Source organism: Sus scrofa, chromosome 3 (genome assembly GCF_054392235.1).
Source record: "Sus scrofa isolate SSC_HxYL_T2T_F1_AM1 chromosome 3, Sscrofa_HxYL_maternal_Yorkshire_Landrace_v2.0, whole genome shotgun sequence".
Taxonomy (NCBI): Eukaryota; Metazoa; Chordata; class Mammalia; order Artiodactyla; family Suidae; genus Sus; species Sus scrofa.
The window spans coordinates 143,937,501-143,950,874 of record NC_139385.1 but is presented as its reverse complement, the minus strand read 5'-3'; the positions used below and the strand labels follow the sequence as shown (position 1 = coordinate 143,950,874).

Sequence of the window (13,374 nt, the reverse complement as noted above, 5' to 3'; positions counted from 1 at the left end):
AACTTAAAACTTTGGATAATTCCTAATTCTCTATCTATCTCTCTCTTTTTTTTTTTTTTGCTTTTTTTAGGACGGCACCTGAGGCATGGGGAGGTTCCCAGGCTAGGCGTCAAATCCGAGCTGCAGCTGCCAGCCTACACCACAGCCAGAGCCACGCGGGATCCTTAACCCACTGAGGGAGGCCGGGGATGAAACCAGCCTCCTCGTGGATCCCAGTCGGGCTTGTAACCCAATGAGCCACGACGGGACCTCCTAATTCTCATTTTTAAATCCCCCCAGAGCCCTAACACCAGCACCAAAACACCGGGTACCCCCTCCTCACTTACGGGAGTCAGAAAGATGACGGGATCAGCAGGAAGGCCTTGGAAGGCGTTGGAGGCTCCTGATGGGCTAACGGAGGACTCCTTCCCTGTGCCGGCATCTCCAAGAGCTGCTAACACGTGGCTTAAAACCTGTGGCGAAAGGAAGTTCAGTGAAGGGACGGAGTGGCTGGCTCTCTTTCGGGTTCTGTTTGTTGCTCGATTTTGTTTTGCCCTGCCTGAAGGAACCCTCCTCCACGGCTACCCATCTCTCCATCCCTTCACCCCTCCATCAATTCGTTTACCTAACATTTCTCCTGCCAGGGCTGAAGATGACAAGAGCAGATGCCATGTTTGCTGAACTCTTATAACCGGATTCTCGCTGGTGAGTGTACGTAGGTGACCTCTGACCAGCAGGTGGGTCCTGAGAATGGGCAGGGAAGAAACCGAGGGTCGATCCCGCCAGCGCCACCAGCCTGCCTGCAGGTGCCAAGGCTGGAACGCAGCTCACCCAGGACCCTGTGGGTCACGTGGGAACACAGAGCTGAAAGGGCCCAGGATGCCGCTGGGACGCTTGAGGTGGAAACCAGGGTGGTGCCCGACGGGGTGAGCCTGACAAAGGTGTCTGGACACGCAGAGGGATCTGCGAGGGTGCGGGGGGTGAGGGGGGCATGAGGGGACGAACAAGCTGGGGCTCTCAGACCAGAAGTGCAAAGACGTGTTGGCCTGTGATGTTTCACATCAGCAAAGGGCCACATGGTCTGACTGTTGGAGAGAAGTTACGCAAAAGGAACAGATTCATCCAGAGGTATGTCTTAGGGAGAAACCCCCCCAGATACCCCCCGATGCCGTTGCCGTGACCCCCCGAGCACCTCGTGGTCCAGCCAAGGCAGCACCTAAAAATAAGCATCTCAAGCAGACACCTGCCCCTCCCCGGAGAAGCCCCCACTCGGCACCCCTGCAGGGGACGCACGGCCCACACTTCTGGCCTCCAGCCCCTGGACAGAGGGCTTTCCTGGCTGCCTTTCGTTTTGGGACAATTCCTTCCACCCTCTTTGTGGAGATTTGAGGAGCCCCCTCTGCCACAGCCTCCTGGTGTAGACAGACCTGGACACTGGCCAAGGGTATGCAGCCTTCTGCCACATCCAGGCTCAGATCCCAGGGCCTCTCCGCTGAGAAGGCAGCGAAGGTGGAGACGTCCCCCCTTGGAGCTTTACAAGGGCCCCGGTGTCGGGTCACAGCAGCCTCGGGAGGTTTAGGAGCTTCCTCCGTGCCCGCTCCCGTCGGCTCCGCTCCCAGGAGCCTGGCCCTTAAACTGGAGGGGGGAGGGCTGAGCGTCAGGACGGCTCTGCGGGGACTGTGTCTGCCCGTCTGTCTCCGTCTTCAGGGGACGCACTTCCCCAGCGAGGCCTCCGCACGCACAGCGAGCCCACCACCCCTTCCTTCTCCATGGGGCCCCTTGACTCCGGCGCACCCCTGGGTCCCGAGTGAACCCCCACCACTTCCCACTAATTCCTGCAGCCCCGTCCCACTGTCCCACTGTCAGCCGGATCGTCAGTTAATATTTGTCGCCTATTCCCCTTGTTCCTCCTGGAAGCAAGGTCCAGGTGTCAGAAGTCTGGGGGCAGGCACCCTACCTCGCGCATTGCTAAGAAATGCCCCCTCTGAGCACGCGGGCTTCCTCCGTGGGTCCCTGTGCTCAGGGCGCCCATGGCTGGAGCCCCAGGTGGGCAGCAAGGCGCAGCAGAGGTCCTGCCAGAACCCCGTGACCCGGTGCCGAGGGGCATCCAGAGAAAGGGGGTGCCCTCCGAACCTGCCTGATGCCAAGCGCATGTGGGCGGACTTTCCCAGCCAGCATCAGCACCTCCATAGCTGGGGGGCAGGGAGGGGCAGAGAGGGGCGGGACTCCAGGGGACTGTCCGGGGTGGCACCTCGGAGTGGGGCTCTGCCTGCTTCTGGTTCAGGGCCTGAAGCGGCAGCGGGTTCTCTCCCTGCCCCGTCGTGCCCCCTGTGCTGGGCTCTCCTAGTCAGACGTGCCCACCTGACCTGTGGGTCCCGAGGGACTGACAGAGCCGCCCGACAGCCTTTTCCCCAGGTGCCCACAGCCGACCAGGCCCAGGCGTCCTTGCCACGGTCCAGTCGGGTGACAGGCACTGGGGAGGGCCTGGGTCCCAATCCGCCAGGCATGGGGCAGTGCTGTGCTCCCCTCCCCCTCCTCTTACAGGTGTGTCACTGCACGTGCACACCCACACGGGCACACGTGTGCAGGGACAGCCGTCTCCATCCTCCGGTGCGGTGCCGGGGCCACACGGGAAAGGAGGCCGCCCCGTCCCGCCCACCACCAGGGGCCCCGCGTCATCCTCTCCCCCCACCCGACCCTGTGGTCCTCAGTCAGCTCTGCCCTCACCCCCCGCCACCCGGCAGCCTCTTCCCACAGCTCCTGGCGAACAGCTCAGCCGCCGCCCCGGTCCACGTGGGTCCAGCCTAGGTGAGCGCCCAATGAGCCCCCGGCCCTGACGCCCGCTCCCGGTCCCTGCACCTGCCGTTCTCCTTCCTCCTGCCTCTCCCAGGAGTGCTCTGCACATGCACCACATGCACATGCACCACACACACCTGCCCCTTCACACACCTGCCCCTTCACACCTGTCCCCTCACACACCTGCACGTTCGCACACCAGCATGTTTGCACACCTGCAACTTCACACTCCCTAACCCTCACACACCCTCAACTGTGACTACCTGTGGGGGAAACGCAGGCATCCTGATGGTGGGGACCCGGCAGAGGCCGCATGGGAAGGCCACCGAGTTCCCAGGTGTGACTCAGGCTGCTGGGCCCGGGGCGCTCAGGTCAGCCCTGCAGAAAATCCTGAGGCAGCCTCCCCGAGCCCCACCCCTCGGCAGCCAGCATCCCCTGGCCAGGCCGCCCTCCCTGCCAGACCCCAGGCCCTGGGTCCTAACACTGATCACGGGAGAGGCTGCAGGCTGCCAGGGTGTGTCCCGGGGAGGGGGGCTCTCCGGGCAGCCCCCCAGTCCCCGAGACCTATAGCACCTCCCGGTTCCTTCCAACAGCCGGGCCAAGCCTCCAGGATGGCCTGGCCCTGCCTCTCTGTCACCACCTCACCCGCCGGGGACAGGGCCCGAGTCCTCGGAACCCTGAGGTGTCAGACCCTCCTTTTTTCTCCCAGGAACAGGGACGCCATCTGGCCAGGGTTCGGCATCTTCCCTGCAAGAGGCCAGGTCGGTCAGAGCTGGACCCAGCCCAGCGTCTCCGGCACGGCGGTGGTGAGCAAGGCCAGAGGGCTGGGTCCTGGATCCCCACCTCTTGCCCAGGAGCCCCCCGCCCCCGGCACCTCCAGCCCTGAGGCCACACATGTAAGAGGGGCTCTCATCCTCGCCAAGGACGCGAGTGGCCAGCAGGGGACTTGGTGCTGAGGCCCCGCTGCATCCAGCCTGCCCGCCTGCCTCTCAGCCTCCTCCCAAGTCAGGTCCCAGCCCGGGGCCCTCTCTGCAAGCCGGTCCTGCTGCCGTCTGCTGTGTGTCTCCAGGAGGGGCCACACTCTTCCCAGCCTCTGGGGGCACCTGGATCGGCCCAGTTACAGCACCCCTGGAGGCCGGGATCTAAAGCCCTCACCTCCAAGCCTGCCTACTCTCCAAACCCAAGGAAAGCCAGCAGGAGGGCAGGGCCAGACGCAGGGGCCACGTGAGCCCTGGACACCTGGGCCAAAGCACCGAGGCCCCATAAGAAGGATGCTTGAGCCAGGAAGGCGGGTGCCTCCCAGATGCCTCATGACCTGGAGCACAGCCCTGCCTCTCCGGGCCCTGCCCCTGTGAAAGTGGGGACCATGCTCCCTGGACACCAGGTGCCCCAGGGCCAGGGAGTGTGGCATCAGGCCAGTGGACAGGGCTCCAGGACCCTGAACCCCCAACCCATGTGGACTTAAACGGCCAGCTGGCTCCATTCTACACGTCGGCTCCCCACGTCCAGTCCGCATTTGAGCACTGCTGGGCCAGACCCGCCGCCTCCCTCTGCTCTCGCCCTGCCGCACAGGCTGGCCTCCCCCATGGCCAAGGCTGACTCATCCTTCCCGTCTTGGCTCCAGCGCCGGCGTCTCTGAGGCACATCCTGTGCCCTCGCCGCGTTCGCAGCCAGCCGTCTCGCATGTCCCCTCCACAGCCGCTTCAGGGCCTGTCGTGGAGCCGGTGCTCCACACGTGTTTGGGGATGCGTTGCCATGGCAACAGAGGAAGCCGCAGTTCTCTGTGATTTGGGGCCCCTTTCGATCTCGGACCTGAGACGGCAGGACGGAGGGACGGGGACAGTCGCCAGGGCCCCACCTGAAACGCCGTCTGTGAGTGTCTGAGCAAACGCCTCCTGGCAGGGTGGGTCTGGGGTCCTGCGGCTCTGACATCAGCCCCCCTCAGTGGACAGACACTGCAGAGGCCCTGGGGGTGGAACCCCTGACGCACCGGAGGTGACCCAGCCTCAGGGCTCAGAGCCCCGCTCTCAACTCAGGGTCAGCACTGGAAGCCAGGCTGATGGATCACCGGACCCTGAGGGTCAGAACTCGCTTGTTTTAGCCCCCACCCCCCACCACAGCCCATGCCTGGGAGACTTCTGTCTGGCTGCTGGGCCAGCATTTCGTGTCTAACAATCGGCGACCCTCCCCCCAAGGCACCCAGGGACCGGATGGAGCTGGCGGGAGTGTGTGCTTGGGTTTCTCGCCCGCAGCCCTGGGCTCGGGCGTCGTGGGGAAACGGCCCAGCAGAGCAGTGGGGCTGACACACGGGCGAGGCGCTCTCGCGGCCAGACTCCAACGATATTCACGGGGGACCTTCTGCCAGGGCGCAGGCTCCGGGGAGACGTGCTGCCAAGGCAGCTGTCCTTGACGCCTCCTTCAGCTCGGCCTCCTGGGGCTTAAAGCAGGCATCCTTCTCGTGCCTCCCCCGCGTCTGCCTGTCCCGGGAGGAGAGATTATGTAACAGAAACAAGGAAGGCACAGGGAGGAAAGGGAACCCAGAGGAGCCAGAAACAGGCAAGGCATCCTGGGAAATTCCGGCTGAGGTCTCGGCGGATCAGGCGAGGTATCGCCATGGCAACGGGGCCACCATGGGGGGGGGGGCAGCCTGGCCTGTCCAGGAAAGCCCAAAGCTGTGCCACCCAGGGTCCTCCCTCCTCCCCCGGATGCTCTGCTTCCTCCTAAGCCTCGTACCTTCCAGGCAGCCAGACAGCAGGCGCTGCCAGAGGGGAGACCCGGGGCGTGGTTTCCCACCAAACCTCAGCCTCGCCGAACCTGAACCTGTGCTTTTGGTAGCAGTGACAGGTCCTACCCTGCACACATCCACGTGGCCAGCCACCAGCCCTGAGCCCAGCTGGCTGGGTGGTGCTGGCACCGGGAGACGTAACGGCTCTTCTTCTCCCCTCCCGCCTTGAGAAAAGCAAAGCCGCCTCTGAGAGGCAGGGGCGGGTTTTACTTCCCCACCTCTGTTCTGCCTAACAGCCCCGGGTTTGCAGCAGCAGCAGAAAGCCCTCTGGGACAGATGCATCTGATTTTTCCACTTTTGTAAAACTTCCTGCAAAAGCACTGATTCGCGAAACCATCCATGGAACCACCTGCGCTGTGGGTGGAGACAGTGCTCTGTCTGGACGCCCGCTCTCGGGTGGGAGGAAGTGGGAACGAGACAGGAGAATCTTCTAGCCCTCTGGTGTTGTATCAGCGACAGCCGCTGTGACCTTCCACTGGCAGGGCGCTGACCTTGCTCCTCCGATGCACCCATTAGAGGCTCGCACACCTGCTCTGTCGCTCCCAGGCCACAGCTCTGCCCGGAGCCCCGCCCTACCTGGGTTTCCCAGTCCGGACCCAGCAGCTGCCCACGGCTCTGTCCATGTCTCCAGGAGACAGGACCGAGCAGCTGTGATCACCTGGGCTGGGGCCCAGGTTCAGCACCAGATTTCAAAGTGATATGCAGGTGACAGGTTTCACAACATGAATTTTTTTTTTTTTTTTTTGGTCTTGTTAGGGCCTCACCCATGGCAGGTGGAAGTTCCCAGGCTAGGGATCCAATCAGAGCTATAGCTGCCGGCCTACACCACAGCCACAGCAATGCTGGATCCAAGCTATGTCTGCGACCTACACCCCAGCTCACGGCAGCACCAGATTCTTAACCCACTGAGTGAAGCCAGGGATCGAACCCTCGTCCTCATGGATACTGGTCGGGTTCATTACTGCTGAGCCACCACGGGAACTCCCCACGACACGATCTCTGATTTCTGAGTCTCTATCTTCACTTCCAGGGCAGGGCTGGGGATTTTCCTTCTTGGATTCAGCGTCTGCTGTGGTTTTTGAAGCCCATCTGCACAGGTAAGAAGTTCTATGGAGTAACTTGGCATTTCTTAAAATGCGTCTCTTTCTCGAGCGGTCAAGAGCCCTTTAAAAATCTTCATTTTTTCACTCTCACAGCGTTGCTTGGCCTTGGCCAGGAGGAAACAGCCTTTTCCTGCACGACTTGGCGGCAGGTTGGGTCCGCCTTGCCTGTGTGTTGAGGCAGACCTCCGACCACGCAGGCCTTGACGAGGCTGGCAGGGCCGAGACCTCTTTGTCCTGAAGCCCAGTGGCTGGGCCCGCAGGCGTGACCCAGCGTCAGCAGCCCAGCCCGAGGCCCGCGCCAGGCTGGAAGAACCAAGAGCGTGTGGTGGGCGGGAGGGGCAGGATGGACGCTGTCCAGGGGAGGGAGGTGATGGCCACCCTCCCGGGACCGAGTCCCCAGGCGGGGAACAGGCTTGACCCTGGTGAGGTCCTGGTGCTCAGGGCGGGGGTCAGGGAATTGCCAGACATGCAGGGTCAGCAGTGGGGGCCGAGATTCAGGTCTGTGACCCGGGGCTGAAAGCACATTCGAGGTGGGGACAGGGAGGCGTGCAGCTGCGGTCTGGTCACCTCGGACGTCAGGCCCGGAGAAGCTGGTCAGTGCATCCCCACCATCTGGGCAGCTAGGTCTCCAATGCCCTCCTGCTGGGCGAGGACCCAGGGAGGGAGCAGGCTGGCTGGTGGGCCGCACGACCACCCCAGCCCCCCACCCCCGCCAGACCACAGGTGTGCGTCACAGCCAGGGACTTCTGGCCCCTTACCAAGCAAATGAAAAAGAAGTAAAAATACGGGTTGTCTCTAATGAGGCCGTGGCGACAAAGACATTCTCGAACACGCTGGAGGAGTCAGCATTAGAAGCAACAGGATGTTTCTGGAAAACAATAGCTCTCAAGGAGCTGGCTGCGCATGTCCTTCGGCTCATTTTTGGCAACGTTTCTTAATGACACGTTCGAAACCGAGGCCGTAGATGTGGTGCCAGGACTTGGTGGCAGCGCCCCTCGTGGTGGTAAAAGCGGAAACCACATGGGTGCCCCCCGTCGGGAAAGGACTCGTTAAATGACACTGCTGGTGCCCCGACGGAGACGCAGACACCGGCTGTCCAGACCCCCGGGGACTTTCCAGGGCTTGACCCCGACGGCCGGGCCCTCCAGGCTGCAGACACACGCCCGGCCCTCGGCTCCTTCGCCTGACCTTGAGGGGAAGCGGGCCTTCGTGGCGGTGCTGTCCCCGTGCCATTTCCCAGGTTGGCTCAGCACTCGGCGACAGGTGCAGACACCGACAGAAGCGACGCGAGGAGACCAAGGGCAGCTCAGGGGCCTCTCATGGTTTCCACTGAGCCCTCAGGAGGCCCAACGCGCCTCAGCTCCTGCACACCTACTCTGTGCCGGGGGCCCTGCCAGGCGCTGGGGGTGTGAGCTTCAGGAAGCTCTCTCAGCGTTGGCAGCTGGTGCCTCTGGCGGGGCACCTGCCCAGGGGACAGACGAGCCCACCCACCCCCGGGATGAGAGCAGGTGCCTTGGAAGAAAGGATGAGACCACCCGCTTGGCGCCGGGAACTGCACGTGGGAGCAGCTTCTCCCTGTGAGGAGAACAGACCCGATTAGGAAAATGCCGTCAGAGTGGCCTCTGCTCTGTTATAAACGGACTGTGCTGGGCTCTGTCCTGGCAGCCAGCACCGTGTCTGCAGAAAGCCAGGGGGTCACTGGTCAGACCCCTGGCCCCTTTCTCCTGGTTCCGGCCGTGCCAGCTGGCCTTGCTTCTCCGGCCGGGCCAGGGAGCGGGCGTGATGAGAGGTCAGACCTGCCGGGTCCTCCTGCCTTCAGCCCTTTGCTAACGAGACGGCAGTGACCCCCCCCATCCCACCCCAGCCTCTGAAAGGACACAATCAAAATGACACGCAGCTGACGTGAAACGTTCCTTTCCCCTTCTTTTCCCTCGATTATTATTCAAAATTCTCCTTCCCAAGGCTGCAGGCCCTGTGAGCGGGATCAAGGCAGGTACCGATGGCGAAACGATGCTGACGGAGGGAGAGGGAGACCCCACCAGCCCTTACTGCCTCTGCATGCCCGGCTGTAACGGGCTCCAGGGGCTGCCAGGGCCCGGCCTGGCACATCCCCTCCGGCCCGCTGACGGGTGGGACCGGGAAACGGTGGGCGGGGGTGAGGGCCGCCCAGAAAGAACAGTGTGCAGCCTGCAGCCCCTCAGTGCATCCCAGTGAGCAGAGAGCGCCCCCCCCCCTTTCGCCACCGCTGGTGGGCAAATCGTCTGAGCCTGAGAAGCACTGCACCTCCCGCTGTGGGGTGGGGGAGGGCGGGCTCAGATGCAAAGGAGGGCCTTTCGAAAAACCAGCCCACCCGATGTTCCTGTGGGAGAAGCCCAGCCGGTGGCCGTGGAGAGCTGGGCCTCGCACAAACCTGCCTGCAGGCTGCAGCAGTCGGCCGCCCCCCTCTGAGGATGCCCCCAGGATGGGCCCAGAGGTCTCTCCGGGCAGAGGGAGCGGGGGGGGGGAAGGCTGGGAGGGAGGGGGGGACAGGTGGCCTGCCCCCTCTCAGTCCCTTTCTCTTCCGCCCTAGACTCTCTCTGTGCTGCCCTTAGATATGCAGAAAGGGCGATTAATAATTCACCGCTCCAAGGCTCCGGCCTGCATTATTAAACGCCCAAGTGCTAGGATAGACCAGCCCAGAAGCCGCCGGAGGCCCAGAGACGCCGCAGCTGCACTTAGAGGCTTCCCGATCCTCTGCTAGACGCCAGCACTCCCAGAACTACTCCCCTGGACAGCAAGGGCCTGCCAGGCCAGGGCACAGGTCGGGGCCCTCGTGTCGCCTGCCGGACGGTGGCCACAGGCCTCTTCCAGCACAGAGTGCTCTCCAAAGGGTTACAAACCCGGCCAGGCCTTCACACTCTCGGAGCCCGCGTCTCACAACCCTGGGACACACAAAGGGCAGATGGTGTTATGTCTCCCACTTAACAGGTGGCCAAACCGAGGCTGGGGAGTTTACCCAGGGGCACTGGTTTGTCCCAAAGCGCTCGCTATCCAGACGCATGCGTCTTCTCCGAGGATTAGCACCAAAGGCAGCTCACGTTTCTGAGGCCATCTTTTGAGAGGAACATAAAACAGGTACCTTGGGATCGATGGGGCCCCTGCTTCCCTGCCTCCTCCGGGGCGCTATTTACTGGGAAACGAGGAAGGGTCGCCCCGTCGGGGCCCCCTCCCTCGGCCTGGCAGCCCCGCCTCCCTGCCGCATCCGGCTTCTCCAAAGAGGCCCAGGGAGGGCTGAGGACTGGCGCTGGCGGCGGAGTGGGCTGCACCGACCTTCCTTCCATCACAGCCTGCTCCTCCCGGATGCGAGGGAACTGCAGGTCCCTCCTCACAGCCGCCCTGCTGGGCCAGGGCCTCCGCCATGTCCTTGGGCCCCGACGGGCCCTGCAGGGTGGCCTCCCCCGGCCGTGTGCTCCTTGGAGGAGGGTCTTCTCCCCGTCATCCCGGAACAAGCCTGGGGCAGTGACAACACGGCCTGCCTTGGACTGGGCGCTGTCCCTCGCCTGGGCACCCGAGGCCGCAGGCACTGTGGGTGTCGGTTCCTCCTGAGCACGTGAGCCACTTGGCAGGATTTCACCCACAAGGGCCAGCAGCCACCCTGCCAGCTGGGCTCTGCTCTCGGCATCGAGTCACTGCCCTGCTGCCCTCACTGGCCCAGGTTCAGTCCCCACCTCAACCCACAGCTGGCCGGTGGCAGAGCAGGTGCTGGGGGAACCAGAGCATGCTGCCCAACGGCCTCACCCCCTTCCCCGGGCCCGTTCCTCAGCCACAACGGTGGCCTCCTGTCTCGGCAGGAGCAATGCTGAGCCCACGTGGACTTTCCCTGGAGGCAGTTCCTGTGGCCCCAGGGCCCATTGCCGGCCCCCTCCCCACCCAGGCCGTGCGGGAAGGGCTCTCAGCCTGAGGTCCCACGACGAGGGTCACGCAGGCTCGCGGCCCTCGGGCGGATGGTGAGGTGGTGACACCCGCCTCAAGGGCAGCTCTAATCAAACAGGATTCAGAGGGGGGGGGCTCAGGGCGGCCCCCAGCACCTGCTCTCAGGGGGCACAGCGGACGGCGATGCCATCAGGGCCCCAGGGCCGCACGGCTGTCCATGTCCCAGGCCGCCCCTCTGCCTACTCATCATAAGCCCTCCATCCCAGAAGCTAACTTGGCTCCAACCAGCTGGTTCCAAGGCTTCTCAGGCCAGCCGGGATCGATCCGAGACACGGAAGGAGGCAGTTAGGACAGGAGGCAGGAAGCACAGCAGCCTCCAGGAGTAATTAGGAGGAAAAGCTCCAACTCCGCTCCTCTCTAGAAAGCCCAGCCTCTCTCCCCTGGCTCTCGCTCTCTCTCTCTCTCTCTCTCTCTCTCACACACACACGCATACACACACAGCACACTTTATTAGCCGCTGTGTTGCCCCCAGGACTGGCTGCTGGCTGCCGTGCGCAGGGTCTGGGGGCCTGGCTGGCCGGGCGCAGGGCAGGCGTTGCCTCCCCCTGCTCCTCTCCCCACCCCGCTGGCCCTTAGCATGTGTGTCGCTACCCCAGGAACAAAAATGCATGGAGGTGTGAGTAGGATAAAATGCACGTTTTTGAGCCACGACCACACACACCGCAGGGGCTGCTCTGGAACAGCGTCAACGGGGCTGGAGTCAGTGCCTCCATTCTGCAGACGGGGACCCGGTAGGAAGCAGTGGTCCGATGAGTTGCTGAGGCCACAGATCCCAGCCTGCTCCCCCACAGCTTCCCCCCCCCCCCCACTGGGACCCCTCATCCGGAGCAAACCAAGGCCCGGAGGGGGCCGGGAGGAGGAGCTGAGCCCGGGGCCAGTGGGCACCTGAGCCTCCTCCACACACAGCCCTGGTCCTCGGGCTGCAATTTCCTTTCTCTTCTCAGCCTCCTCCCCCTGCTTCTTCCTCAGCAGGTCAGGGGCTGCGGCTACGGCCCCAGGACAGGAAGCCGGAAGGGTAAGGGCCCCGTGGAGACGCCCAGGAGAAGGCAGTGGCTGAGACAGTCTTCGGGTCCCTTGCCCCGGCTTTGTGCGTGCTTCTCTGTGGGTGTCGGGGTGCAGTGCTGGTCCCCACGTGGCTCTGGCCTTGGAGACAATGGCCAGGTACCCCGACACCAGAGAAGGGGCAGTAAATACACAGTTTGAGCAAGATGCTGTCGGAGCCGGAAGGGGGAGGCGGGAAAGAGGGCCCCCCTGCAGGCGCCCAGGCCAGGGCACCCGGAACTGGGTCCTGCAGCTGCAAGGTCTCAGGGAGGAGCCAGATCCCCGTGCAGACCGTCCCCCGTGTGCTGGCGCTGAGAGCACATCAGGGCCAGGGGCGGTGAGGACGACAGAGGCGTTGGTGCCCTGGGGTCGGGGAGCGAGATTCCCTTCCGTGTCCAGAGCCCCGGGGTGGCCTCTCTGCCTATTCTGAGCCCCTCCAGAGCAGCCTCAGGTGGAGGGTGGGTGCCATCCAGGGAGACCCAGGCAGCAGGATTTTGAGCAGGAAAGCGGGCCAGGAGCGGGGCTTCCAGACTCTGGACCAGAACTCAGAACAGAAGAGGCCCAGGAAGAATCCTGATGGGCTGGGAGGAGGAAGAGCCGTCGAATCTACAGAAACTGGAGGCTTGAGAAGCACTCAGTGGTCAGAGGGTCCGTTCCAGAGGCTGCGCGGAGAGAGGAGATGGGGAAGCCAGCGCCAGGCCAGTGATGGGGCCGCTCCCGCAAGGGGGCCACGGAGGAGAGGGAGGCAGGTGCAGCACAGGGCCCCGAGCTGGCGGCATCCTGACACCAGGCTGGTGAGCACGGCACGTGCGTGGCCAAGGGGACCTGCCGACAGGGTGAGTCAAGGAGGTTGAGACGGAGACGAGTCTGGATCACTGGTGGCCCAGTGTCACGTCAGGGTCCTTATGGGGCAGGCAGAAGGACCAGAGTCAGAGAGGAGCGGAGGGGACGGAGGCAGAGGTGAGGGACAGAGGTGGGGAGAGGTCTGAAGACGGGGCAGGCCCGCTGGCCCAGGAGGGAAGGAGCCTCCAGAAGCAGGTGGGGAAGGGCTACGAGACCACCTCTCCCCCAGCCTCCAGGAGGAGCAGGCCCCGCACGCACCTCGCGGTAGGACTGCGGCATCTGTGATGAAGGTAAGATTGTGGCACGTGTTGCAGCAGCTGCAGGAAAGTCACTGGCTGGGGGCTGGGCCCGGACATTGAAGCTCACAGTCAGACCGTGGAAACCCAGCGGGGAGGCACCCACACCCCAGGCCGGCTCCTGGCCGAGACCCCTCATGGGGCTGCCTGTGGCAGATGCAGTCAGAGCCCAGGGCTGAGAGCCCAGAGATGCAGGTGCAGAGCAGGTAGGCGAGCGGGCAGGGATGCTGCATAGAGAAAACACGGGGGGCCGCGAGAGAGTGGGGGCCGCCTGGTTGCTGACCGTGCTGTTGCTTGAACGTGGGGTAAAGGGTTAGCCCCTCCTTCCTCAGCAGTGGGACCTGTCCCACCACACCTTGGGGGCTGCCAGGAGACCCAGGAGGAATTCCAGCCATCCTAGAGCCACGCCCTCTGTTTCTCTGTGTCCCGTTGGTGACCTTTCTCATGGAGGGGACGCCGGGAGCAGCCTTTCCGTTTGTCCCATAATAACAGGACCCAAAGGCAGCTCCAGGAGTCGATGGACGGCTCTGGCAAAGCCATTAGCTGGCAGAGGTGAGAG

General features: G+C 63.6%; 1 long non-coding RNA gene across 3 annotated transcripts in view; it reads right to left on the bottom strand.

The window, feature by feature from the left end:
• LOC146404995 (uncharacterized) overlaps positions 1-13,374 on the bottom strand; it is a 47,789-nt gene that overhangs the window by 33,624 nt on the left and 791 nt on the right. For 2 of the 3 annotated variants that reach the window (XR_014842580.1, XR_014842582.1), the window contains exons 1-2: positions 605-13,374; positions 327-452 (exon numbers count right to left, since the gene is read on the bottom strand). The exon at positions 605-13,374 is cut by the window's right edge and continues 791 nt beyond it. This is a non-coding gene — a long non-coding RNA (uncharacterized LOC146404995). The remainder of the gene's footprint in view (positions 1-326; positions 453-604) is intronic. The other variant, XR_014842581.1, reaches the window with a different exon arrangement.